The sequence below is a fragment of the Juglans regia genome, unplaced genomic scaffold (genome assembly GCF_001411555.2).
Source record: "Juglans regia cultivar Chandler unplaced genomic scaffold, Walnut 2.0 Scaffold_281, whole genome shotgun sequence".
Classification (NCBI taxonomy): Eukaryota; Viridiplantae; Streptophyta; class Magnoliopsida; order Fagales; family Juglandaceae; genus Juglans; species Juglans regia.
In genome coordinates this window covers 1-6,179 of record NW_023357608.1, presented here as the reverse complement: position 1 = coordinate 6,179, position 6,179 = coordinate 1, and the positions used below count along the sequence as shown (strand labels likewise).

At 48.7% G+C, this 6,179-nt stretch overlaps 18 non-coding genes and 2 pseudogenes across 18 annotated transcripts; all 20 read right to left on the bottom strand.

Annotated features, from left to right (window-relative positions):
• Positions 1-137: 137 nt before the first annotated feature.
• On the bottom strand, positions 138-256 carry LOC118345523. The gene has a single exon (XR_004799042.1). It is a non-coding gene; the product is annotated as a 5S ribosomal RNA (ribosomal RNA).
• A 189-nt stretch (positions 257-445) lies between these two features.
• LOC118345528 lies at positions 446-564 on the bottom strand. The gene has a single exon (XR_004799047.1). It is a non-coding gene; the product is annotated as a 5S ribosomal RNA (ribosomal RNA).
• A 174-nt stretch (positions 565-738) lies between these two features.
• On the bottom strand, positions 739-861 carry LOC118345532 (annotated as a pseudogene).
• Positions 862-1,050: 189 nt separating this feature from the next.
• Positions 1,051-1,169, bottom strand: LOC118345522. The gene has a single exon (XR_004799041.1). It is a non-coding gene; the product is annotated as a 5S ribosomal RNA (ribosomal RNA).
• A 188-nt stretch (positions 1,170-1,357) lies between these two features.
• LOC118345518 lies at positions 1,358-1,476 on the bottom strand. Its single transcript, XR_004799037.1, has one exon. It is a non-coding gene; the product is annotated as a 5S ribosomal RNA (ribosomal RNA).
• A 187-nt stretch (positions 1,477-1,663) lies between these two features.
• Positions 1,664-1,782, bottom strand: LOC118345519. Its single transcript, XR_004799038.1, has one exon. It is a non-coding gene; the product is annotated as a 5S ribosomal RNA (ribosomal RNA).
• Positions 1,783-1,970: 188 nt separating this feature from the next.
• LOC118345517 lies at positions 1,971-2,089 on the bottom strand. The gene has a single exon (XR_004799036.1). It is a non-coding gene; the product is annotated as a 5S ribosomal RNA (ribosomal RNA).
• A 189-nt stretch (positions 2,090-2,278) lies between these two features.
• On the bottom strand, positions 2,279-2,397 carry LOC118345531 (annotated as a pseudogene).
• A 186-nt stretch (positions 2,398-2,583) lies between these two features.
• LOC118345521 lies at positions 2,584-2,702 on the bottom strand. Its single transcript, XR_004799040.1, has one exon. It is a non-coding gene; the product is annotated as a 5S ribosomal RNA (ribosomal RNA).
• Positions 2,703-2,891: 189 nt separating this feature from the next.
• On the bottom strand, positions 2,892-3,010 carry LOC118345535. The gene has a single exon (XR_004799053.1). It is a non-coding gene; the product is annotated as a 5S ribosomal RNA (ribosomal RNA).
• Positions 3,011-3,199: 189 nt separating this feature from the next.
• LOC118345534 lies at positions 3,200-3,318 on the bottom strand. The gene has a single exon (XR_004799052.1). It is a non-coding gene; the product is annotated as a 5S ribosomal RNA (ribosomal RNA).
• Positions 3,319-3,507: 189 nt separating this feature from the next.
• LOC118345529 lies at positions 3,508-3,625 on the bottom strand. Its single transcript, XR_004799048.1, has one exon. It is a non-coding gene; the product is annotated as a 5S ribosomal RNA (ribosomal RNA).
• Positions 3,626-3,814: 189 nt separating this feature from the next.
• On the bottom strand, positions 3,815-3,932 carry LOC118345526. The gene has a single exon (XR_004799045.1). It is a non-coding gene; the product is annotated as a 5S ribosomal RNA (ribosomal RNA).
• Positions 3,933-4,121: 189 nt separating this feature from the next.
• Positions 4,122-4,240, bottom strand: LOC118345533. The gene has a single exon (XR_004799050.1). It is a non-coding gene; the product is annotated as a 5S ribosomal RNA (ribosomal RNA).
• Positions 4,241-4,430: 190 nt separating this feature from the next.
• Positions 4,431-4,549, bottom strand: LOC118345525. The gene has a single exon (XR_004799044.1). It is a non-coding gene; the product is annotated as a 5S ribosomal RNA (ribosomal RNA).
• A 189-nt stretch (positions 4,550-4,738) lies between these two features.
• LOC118345527 lies at positions 4,739-4,857 on the bottom strand. Its single transcript, XR_004799046.1, has one exon. It is a non-coding gene; the product is annotated as a 5S ribosomal RNA (ribosomal RNA).
• A 189-nt stretch (positions 4,858-5,046) lies between these two features.
• On the bottom strand, positions 5,047-5,165 carry LOC118345516. The gene has a single exon (XR_004799035.1). It is a non-coding gene; the product is annotated as a 5S ribosomal RNA (ribosomal RNA).
• A 189-nt stretch (positions 5,166-5,354) lies between these two features.
• On the bottom strand, positions 5,355-5,470 carry LOC118345530. Its single transcript, XR_004799049.1, has one exon. It is a non-coding gene; the product is annotated as a 5S ribosomal RNA (ribosomal RNA).
• A 185-nt stretch (positions 5,471-5,655) lies between these two features.
• On the bottom strand, positions 5,656-5,774 carry LOC118345524. The gene has a single exon (XR_004799043.1). It is a non-coding gene; the product is annotated as a 5S ribosomal RNA (ribosomal RNA).
• Positions 5,775-5,962: 188 nt separating this feature from the next.
• LOC118345520 lies at positions 5,963-6,081 on the bottom strand. Its single transcript, XR_004799039.1, has one exon. It is a non-coding gene; the product is annotated as a 5S ribosomal RNA (ribosomal RNA).
• Positions 6,082-6,179: the final 98 nt, after the last annotated feature.

Genomic DNA, 6,179 nt, shown 5'->3' with positions numbered 1-6,179 from the left:
CTTCCGATCCCTATCCAAACGGAGATCTGATCCAAACCCATCGCTACGCGATGGGCAGGGCGCTATTTTCCTAAAAATCCACTCCCGAGTGGTCCTTCTTGTCAATTTATCTCGCAAGGCGGAAAAAATAAAAACGAGGGGTGCAACACGAGGACTTCCCAGGAGGTCACCCATCCTAGTACCACTCTCGCCCAAGCACGCTTAGCTGCGGAGTTCTGATGGGATCCGGTGCATTAGTGCTGGTATGATCGCACCCATCAAACTAATTACTTAAAATTCGTATAATCCTTGGGCGACATACTAGCGTCCTTCCGATCCCAATCCAAACGGAGATCTGATCCAAACCCATGGCTACGCGATGGGCAGGGCGAGATTTTCCGAAAAATCCACTCCCGAGTGCTCCTTCTTGTCAATTTATCTCGCAAGGCGGAAAAAAAATCAACGAGGGGTGTAACACGAGGACTTCCCAGGAGGTCACCCATCCTAGTACTACTCTCGCCCAAGCACGCTTAACTGCGGAGTTCTGATGGGATCCGGTGCATTAGTGCTGGTATGATCGCACCTATCAAACTAATTACTTAAAATTCATATAATCCTTGAGCGACATACTAGCGTCCTTCCGATCCCAATCCAAACGGAGATCTGATCCAAACCCATGGCTACGCGATGGGCAGGGCGAGATCTTCTCAAAAATCCACCCCCGAGTGGTCCTTCTTGTCAATTTATCTCGCAAGGCGGAGAAAACAAAACGAAAACATTTGTGGACTTCAGAGGCTCATCCTAGTACTACTCTCGCCCAAGCACGCTTAACTGCGGAGTTCTGATGGGATCCGGTGCATTAGTGCTGGTATGATCGCACCCATCAAACTAATTACTTAAAATTCATATAATCCTTGAGCGACATACTAGCGCCCTTCCGATCCCAATACAAACGGAGATCTGATCCAAACCCATGGCTACGCGATGGGCAGGGCGAGATTTTCCCAAAAATCCACTCCCGAGTGCTCCTTCTTGTCAATTTATCTCGCAAGGCGGAAAAAAAATCAACGAGGGGTGCAACACGAGGACTTCCCAGGAGGTCACCCATCCTAGTACTACTCTCGCCCAAGCACGCTTAACTGCGGAGGTCTGATGGGATCCGGTGCATTAGTGCCGGTATGATCGCACCCATCAAACTAATTACTTAAAATTCATATAATCCTTGAGCGACATACTAGCGTCCTTCCGATCCCAATCCAAACGAAGATCTGATCCAAACCCATGGCTACGCGATGGGCAGGGCGAGATTTTCCGAAAAATCCACTCCCGAGTGGTCCTTCTTGTCAATTTATCTCGCAAGGCGGAAAAAAATCAACGAGGGGTGCAACACGAGGACTTCCCAGGAGGTCACCCATCCTAGTACTACTCTCGCCCAAGCACGCTTAACTGCGGAGTTCTGATGGGATCCGGTGCATTAGTGCTGGTATGATCGCACCCATCCAACTAATTACTTAAAATTCATATAATCCTTGAGCGACATACTAGCGTCCTTCCGATCCCAATCCAAACGGAGATCTGATCCAAACCCATGGCTACGCGATGGGCAGGGCGAGATTTTCCCAAAAATCCACTCCCGAGTGGTCCTTCTGTCAATTTATCTCGCAAAGCGGAAAAAACAAAAACGAGGGTGCAACACGAGGACTTCCCAGGAGGTCACCCATCCTAGTACTACTCTCGCCCAAGCACGCTTAACTGCGGAGTTCTGATGGGATCCGGTGCATTAGTGCTGGTATGATCGCACCCATCAAACTAATTACTTAAAATTAATATAATCCTTGGCCGACATACTTGCGTCCTTCCGATCCCAATCCAAGCGGAGATCTGATCCAAACCCATGGCTACGCGATGGGCAGGGCGAGATTTCCCGAAAAATCCACTCCCGAGTGGTCCTTCTTGTCAATTTATCTCGCAAGGCGGAAAAACAAAAACGAGGGGTGCAACACGAGGACTTCCCAGGAGGTCACCCATCCTAGTACTACTCTCGCCCAAGCACGCTTAACTGCGGAGTTCTGATGGGATCCGGTGCATTAGTGCTGGTATGATCGCACCCATCAAACTAATTACTTAAAATTCAAATAATCCTTCAGCGAAATACTAGCGTCCTTCCGATCCCAATCAAATCGGAGATCTGATCCAAACCCATAGCTACGCGATGGGCAGGGCGAGATTTTCCCAAAAATCCACTCCCGACTGGTCCTTCTTGTCAATTTATCTCGCAAGGCGGAAAAAACAAAAACGAGGGGTGCAACATGAGGACTTCCTAGGAGTTCACCCTTCCTAGTACTACTCTTGCCCAAGCAAGCTTGAATGCGGAGTTCTGATGGGATCCGGTGCATTATTGCTGGTATGATCGCACCCATCAAAGTAATTATTTCAAATTCATATAATCATGAAATACTAGCGCGTCCTTCCGATCCCAATCCAAACGGAGATCTGATCCAAACCCATGGCTACGCGATGGGCAGGGCGAGATTTCCCGAAAAATCCACTCCCGAGTGCTACTTCTTGTCAATTTATCTCGCAAGGCGGAAAAAACAAAAACGAGGGGTGCAACACGAGGACTTCCCAGGAGGTCACCCATCCTAGTACTACTCTCGCCCAAGCACGCTTAACTGCGGAGTTCTGATGGGATCCGGTGCATTAGTGCTGGCATGATCGCACCCATCAAACTAATTACTTAAAATTCATATAATCCTTGAGCGACATACTAGCGTCCTTCCGATCCCAATCCAAACGGAGATCTGATCCAAACCCATGGCTACGCGATGGGCAGGGCGAGATTTCCCGAAAAATCCACTCCCGAGTGGTCCTTCTTGTCAATTTATCTCATAAGGCGGAAAAAACAAAAACGAGGGGTGCAACACGAGGACTTCCCAGGAGGTCACCCATCCTAGTACTACTCTCGCCCAAGCACGCTTAACTGCGGAGTTCTGATGGGATCCGGTGCATTAGTGCTGGTATGATCGCACCCATCAAACTAATTACTTAAAATTCATATAATCCTTGAGTGACATACTAGCGTCCTTCCGATCCCAATCCAATCGGAGATTTGATCCAAACCCATGGCTACGCGATGGGCAGGGCGAGATTTCCCGAAAAATCCACTCCCGAGTGGTCCTTCTTGTCAATTTATCTCGCAAGGCGGAAAAAACAAAAACGAGGGGTGCAACACGAGGACTTCCCAGGAGGTCACCCATCCTAGTACTACTCTCGCCCAAGCACGCTTAACTGCGGAGTTCTGATGGGATCCGGTGCATTAGTGCTGGTATGATCGCACCCATCAACCTAATTACTTAAAATTCATATAATCCTTGAGCGACATACTAGCGTCCTTCCGATCCCAATCCAAACGGAGATCTGATCCAACCCCATGGCTACGCGATGGGCAGGGCGAGATTTTCCCAAAAATCCACTCCCGAGTGCTCCTTCTTGTCAATTTATCTCGCAAGGCGGAAAAAACAAAAACGAGGGGTGCAACACGAGGACTTCCCAGGAGGTCACCATCCTAGTACTACTCTCGCCCAAGCACGCTTAACTGCGGAGTTCTGATGGGATCCGGTGCATTAGTGCTGGTATGATCGCACCCATCAAACTAATTACTTAAAATTCAAATAATCCATGAGCGACATACTAGCGTCCTTCCGATCCCAATCCAAACGGAGATCTGATCCAAACCCATAGCTACGCTATGGGCAGGGCGAGATTTTCTCAAAAATCCACCCCCGAGTGGTCCTTCTTGTCAATTTATCTCGCAAGGCGGAGAAAACAAAAACGAGGGGTGCAACACGAGGACTTCCAGGAGGTCACCCATCCTAGTACTACTCTCGCCCAAGCACGCTTAACTGCGGAGTTCTGATGGGATCCGGTGCATTAGTGCTGGTATGATCGCACCCATCAAACTAATTACTTAAAATTCATATAATCCTTGAGTGACACACTAGCGTCCTTCCGATCCCAATCCAAACGGAGATCTGATCCAAACCCATGGCTACGCGATGGGCAGGGCGAGATTTTCCCAAAAATCCACTCCCGAGTGGTCCTTCTTGTCAATTTATCTCGCAAGGAGGAAAAAACAAAAACGAGGGGTGCAACACGAGGACTTCCCAGGAGGTCACCCATCCTAGTACTACTCTCGCCCAAGCACGCTTAACTGCGGAGTTCTGATGGGATCCGGTGCATTAGTGCTGGTATGATCGCACCCATCAAAACTAATTACTTAAAATTCAAATAATCCTTGAGCGACATACTAGCGTCCTTCCGATCCCAATCCAATCGGAGATCTGATCCAAACCTATGGCTACGCGATGGGCAGGGCGAGATTTTCCCAAAAATCCACTCCCGAGTGCTCCTTCTTGTCAATTTATCTCGCAAGGCGGAAAAAACAAAAACGAGGGGTGCAACACGAGGACTTCCAAGGAGGTCACCCATCCTAGTACTACTCTCGCCCAAGCACGCTTAACTGCGGAGTTCTGATGGGATCCGGTGCATTAGTGCTGGTATGATCGCACACATCAAACTAATTACTTAAAATTCAAATAATCCTTGAGCGACATACTAGCGTCCTTCCGATCCCAATCCAATCGGAGATCTGATCCAAACCCATGGCTACGCGATGGGCAGGGCGAGATTTTCCCCAAAATCCACTCCCGAGTGGTCCTTCTTGTCAATTTATCTCGCAAGGCGGAGAAAGCAAAAACGAGGGGTGCAACACGAGGACTTCCCAGGAGGTCACCCATCCTAGTACTACTCTCGCCCAAGCACGCTTAACTGCGGAGTTCTGATGGGATCCGGTGCATTAGTGCTGGTATGATCGCACCCATCAAACTAAATACTTAAAATTCATATAATCCTTGACCGACATACTAGCGTCCTTCCGATCCCAATCCAAACGTAGATCTGATCCAAACCCATGGCTACGCGATGGGCAGGGCGAGATTTTCCCAAAAATCCACTCCCGAGTGCTCCTTCTTGTCAATTTATCTCGCAAGGCGGAAAAAGCAAAAACGAGGGGTGCAACACGAGGACTTCCCAGGAGGTCACCCATCCTAGTACTACTCTCGCCCAAGCACGCTTAACTGCGGAGTTCTGATGGGATCCGGTGCATTAGTGCTGGTATGATCGCACCCATCAAACTAATTACTTAAAATTCATATAATCCTTGAGCGACATACTGGCGTCCTTCCGATCCCAATCCAAACGGAGATCTGATCCAAACCCATGGCTACGCGATGGGCAGGGCGAGATTTTCCCAAAAATCCACTCCCGAGTGCTCCTTCTTGTCAATTTATCTCACAAGGCGGAAAAAACAAAAACGAGGGGTGCAACACGAGGACTTCGCAGGAGGTCACCCATCCTAGTACTACTCTCTAAGCACGCTTAACTGCTGAGTTCTGATGGGATCCGGTGCATTAGTGCTGGTATGATCGCACCCATCAAACTAATTACTTAAAATTCATATAATCCTTGGCCGACATACTTGCGTCCTTCCGATCCCAATCCAAACGGAGATCTGATCCAAACCCATGGCTACGCGATGGGCAGGGCGAGATTTTCCCCAAAATCCACTCCCAGTGGTCTTTTCACTTATTCCCCGCAAGGCGGAAAAAACAAAAACGAGGGGTGCAACACGAGGACTTCCCAGGAGGTCACCCATCCTAGTACTACTTTCGCCCAAGCACGCTTAACTGCGGAGTTCTGATGGGATCCGGTGCATTAGTGCTGGTATGATCGCACCCATCAAACTAATTACTTAAAATTCATATAATCCTTGAGCGACATACTAGCGTCCTTCCGATCCCAATCCAAACGGAGATCTGATCCAACCCATGGCTACGCGATGGGCAGGGCGAGATTTTCCCAAAAATCCACTCCCGACTGGTCCTTCTTGTCAATTTATCTCGCAAGGCGGAAAAAACAAAAACGAGGTGTGCAACACGAGGACTTCCCAGGAGGTCACCCATCCTAGTACTACTCTCGCCCAAGCACGCTTAACTGCGGAGTTCTGATGGGATCCGGTGCATTAGTGCTGGTATGATCGCACTCATCAAACTAATTACTTAAAATTCATATAATCCTTGAGCGACATACTAGCGTCCTTCCGATCCCAATCCAAACGGAGAACTGATCCAAACCCATTGCTA